General features: G+C 40.5%; 1 pseudogene; it reads right to left on the reverse strand.

The window, feature by feature from the left end:
• Positions 1–2,074: 2,074 nt before the first annotated feature.
• On the reverse strand, positions 2,075–4,547 carry LOC135506775 (endonuclease domain-containing 1 protein-like; annotated as a pseudogene).
• Positions 4,548–4,644: the final 97 nt, after the last annotated feature.

Consider the following 4,644-nt stretch of genomic DNA (forward strand, 5'->3'; position numbering starts at 1 on the left):
CCAGCGGTCACATTGTTGGGTGCGGCCGTGATCAGGATGCTAGCGGACACGTACAAGGTGAGCTGTGGGCCATTGAGCGGGCCAGTAGCGGCCCAGGTTGAAACCGTTGATCCACACCTGGCCCTAGTGATTAAAACAAAACAAAGGAAAATCATTCACAAAAAGGCTACAAATAACGTACGTGTTCAGGATTCAGAAGTGTCAGGGACCATGAACAAATATGCTGCACTGGGGTATATGAAACTAACGTGGTTCAGTAAACAGTGCTTATGTGATGAGTAACCTTGTCTGAGATCTGAAGAGGTGTGTCTAAGGCAAATGCATCGGCTTTAGCTCGGAGGGCTAACACACCAGTCTTGTCATCACACAGAAGTCACAGGTCAGTTATACTGACCAAAACTATAAACGCAACATGTGACAATTTCAACGATTTTACAGAGATACAGTTCATATAAGGAAATATGTTTTTTAATTCATTAGGCCCTAATCTATGTATTTCAGATGACTGGGAATAAAGATATACATCTGTTGGTAAAAAAAGTATGGACGTGGATCAGAAAACCAGACATTATCTAGTGTGACCACCATTTGCCTCATGGTGTACTCTGTTCACAACTTTGACATCAGCAACCCGCTCGCTCACACGACACCATACATGTGATCTGCAGTTGTGAGGCAGGTTGGACATACTGCCAGATTCTCTAAAACGACGTTGGAGGAGGCTTATGGTAGAAATATGAACATTCAATTATCTGGCAACAGCTTTGGTGGACATTCCAGCAGTCATCATGCCAATTGTTTGCTCCCTGAAAATTTGAGACTTCTGTGGCATTGTGTTGTGTGACAAAACTGCACGTTTTAGTGTCCTCAGCACAAGGTGCATGCACCTGTGTAACGATCATGCTGTTCAATCAGCTTCTTGATATGCCACACCTGTCAGGTGGATGGATTATCTTGGCAAAGAAGAAATGCTCACAAACAGGGATGTAAACAAATTTGTGCACAACATTTGAGAGAAATTAGCTTTTTGTGTGTATGGAACATTTCTGGGATCATTTATTTCAGCTCATGAAACATGGAACCAACACTTTGCATGTTGCGTTTCAGTGGAGGCTGCTGAGGGGAGGACAGCTCATAACAATGGAATGGAATGGCATCAAACACATGGAAACCATGTGTTTGATGTATTTAATACCACTCCACTAACTCTGCTCCAGACATTTACATGGGCCCGTCAACCTCAATTATGGTGTCACCAACCTCCTGTGTTGCGTTTATATTTTTGTTCAGTAATAGATGAGCTGGTTAAGAAGCTAGGATTTTTCTACAGAAACAGATCGTTCCTTTCTCTAAGCTGTGAGAAGCAGATTATTCAGTCAACTTTTTTATCTGTTCTTGATTATGGTGACATTAGTTATCAGATGCTGCTACTCTTAAACCTTTGGATGCCATCTACCATAGTGCCCTTCGTTTGGTTACAGATGACAGTTTGTGTATATACAGGGCATATACAGGGCACATTTGCAAAAGAGGCCTAGGTCTTAATATGTCTTCCCTGTTAAAATAAAGGTACAAAAATAAAATAAAAATATAATAAAAGTTTGGGTTGGCATTGGGCCTAGTGCAGATTCACCAAACCCTACAATGGTTTTGGTGTTTTATCATGGTACAATAAATTGAAATATAATGAACAAAGATACAATCAGACTCTGGAAGTTGGACAGATAAGATTTGTGTAACAATGGCACTGCATAGAGCAACAATATGCATTACATATTTTACCAATCCGATTTTTTTTTTTATCAGAGTAGATGGGAATGAAATAGAATCGACTGAGTTGTTCGACTGAGTCATGAATCACTACATCTCTATCTATGACATTTATGTCTGCAACTGACTGGCCCTTTTGTCTCCTTCCCAGTTTATGCACTTTATAGACCACTAGAGGGTAACGCGACCAAAGAAATCTCCCCCGACAGTATTGCTGCCTTTATCAGATCTCTTTTGACATAAAATACCAACAGGTTCATCAACAGCATGTAGAAAATGGTTCTGTAATATGTCGATGTACACATTTCCTATTTTCACAAAACAAGCTTTATTGGGTTATAGATTCATAGCAACAAGCATTCACAAAGACGTGGTTGCACAACTCTTGTGTGACCAAACAAACAAACATACGCTTTACGAATAATTACTACAAAGGATACGTTTTGAAATTGTAATACATTTTAACCACAAATTTGATCAATAGGATAATATTTATGGTCAGGGATTTGTTTAAAATATTGATGTAGCCTAAATCAGGGGTTTTCCCTCTTCTCAGGGATCCCAGCCATTTCTTGTATTTGAACTATTCCACAGTTAGCACACCTGACTCAACTAATAATCAAGTCGTTGAATAGGTGAATCAGGTGAGCTAAATTGTGAAACATCTGGCCACTGGCCGACATCGATATCATCTAACGGTTCAAAAATGTCATTATACAGTAGGCCTATACTAAATAGTAACAACAAATGTAAGAGCCTAAGCATTAATTCAAAATCCAAAACAATCATACCAGATATATTAGACAGGTCCACATCTATATTGGACTAACAACCATTAAAAATGTTGAAATTGTTGTCAACATTCAGTAGCCCTCTAAGCTTAGTCTCAAGGACTGTAACAGAGTTATACTCTGTAACAACACTGTGATCTGTGTTAGGACCCAAGGCACCTCCAGACTTGAGAGGTTTGTCGTTGTTGTCGGTGCAGCAGTAGGCATTCCAGTAGTGACTCGGAACATTGACTCGCTTGTTCTGGTCTACCCACGTGCTGCTTGGGACCACCCCAGTCACCACATACATCTTACTACAGCCTGCACTTAAAACATCCTTCAGCTTCTTCTCGTACTGGTTCCACGGCCCTTTGTTCATCTTCCCATCTTGCGGAGCTACGTTGGTATGGGTCATGGTGGCTTTGGATGCATCTTCTTTATGGTGTCCTGCGGGGTTTAGGTGCCCGCGGTCATATGAGCCAAAGTTGTCATTGAGAGCCTGACTCCAGCCCAGCTTGTATTTCCGTTGGTATTGTGTAGAGCGTTCACTGCAGCCAATGTTTTGTCATTGTATTTCTTGATCTCACCCAAGGATCCTTTCTTATCCATTTGCTGTGGTGGTAGGTCAGGATGCACAAGCTGAAAAATACAAACATTTACAAATTAGCCACTCCACTTCAAGATTTGTGGTAGCAGTCAAATACAACTCATTATTATATTACTGGTATTCTAGGCTACTGATATTTAGTCTGAAATTACAGTGTACGAAATACTACATTCTAGTGCTTATTGCATAATTACAATCACTTTCTAACCTGCTCTACAGCGAATGTCCTTTTCTACTGTAAATACTTGAACTACACTAATGTGTTGCATCATTATGTAGTTGTAGGACATTGAAAAGGTGATAATGAAAATGAAATATGCAAACCTGTGGTTCATAATAAACTATGGACCCCTCTCTGCCAGGGACCCCTTTGATATCCATTTCATAGGCAGCGTACAGAGGGATCCTCCTGCCACGGTCATACAGAGTGGCAAAGTAATAGTGGTTACCGTTTCTCTGACAAATGTATGCAGGAGAGGCAGCATTGTAAGCAGAGAGACATTTCTCTGGATTCTTTAAGTCCTCTGGGTTGGGCTCGGCTGGAGTGGGGAGAGCTATATTCAGACCGGACACTGGCGTATTTCTGAAGAAAGAATCTTTGCAGTTGTCGAAATTTGGAGCCACTTCCCCTCTGGCCCCCAACAAGGAGAGCAGACAGAGGGACAAGAGGGACAGAGTCACCATGCTGTGCCCCTGTGGAGAAAAACATCACAGATTAATCTATATTGCAATGTTTCCTTTACATTATGACTGTTTAAGGTCACAATTAGTCCCTAGAATCATCTCAAATCAGGTTATGAAAACCACCCAAGTTCCTGAAACATTATAGTTCCTGTTTACTGTAGTTTCCCAACATCTAGAGGTTGACTTCCTGCTTCTCATTTCTGGTTAAAGGTTGCTAAATGATCATGTTGCTTTAAGGTTATTAATGCTATAATCATATACACTCCAAACATATTGTTCATTTGTCAGAAGACACTTTAGGAAATCTAATCAAGTCAAATTGTATTAGTCAAATTCGCCAAATACAAAAAGTTCACCTTACAGTGAAATGCTTACGAGCCCCTAACCGATAGTGCAGTTAAAAAAAAATACAGATAAGAATAGCAGTATATTTCCTTAAGTGCATATATTGATTGCATGACACATTAGTATTGTTTCTTGCCTCTAGCCTATTTCATTTCCTTGTATGAAATAGTTTTTGCTGTGCTCGATACAGAGAACCTTGCATAATTGCATCGATTTTCGAAATAACCATAAGAAATTGAATATCCAAATAATTTGTTAGATTTTCAATCTCACCTTGTGAACTTGTTCAACAGTCCTTTGAATTGTCTCACTCCCTCAGAGGTCTGTAGTTTCAGAGTAAGCACTTCCTGATACTCTCTAGATACTGTACATTCTCCCTCCCTCCCTCCCTCCCTCCCTCCCTCCCTCCCTCCCTCCCTCCCTCCCTCCCTCCCTCCCTCCCTCCATAATCATTATGCCTAATTCTAT

This window comes from Oncorhynchus masou, chromosome 20 (assembly GCF_036934945.1).
Source record: "Oncorhynchus masou masou isolate Uvic2021 chromosome 20, UVic_Omas_1.1, whole genome shotgun sequence".
Taxonomy (NCBI): domain Eukaryota; kingdom Metazoa; phylum Chordata; class Actinopteri; order Salmoniformes; family Salmonidae; genus Oncorhynchus; species Oncorhynchus masou.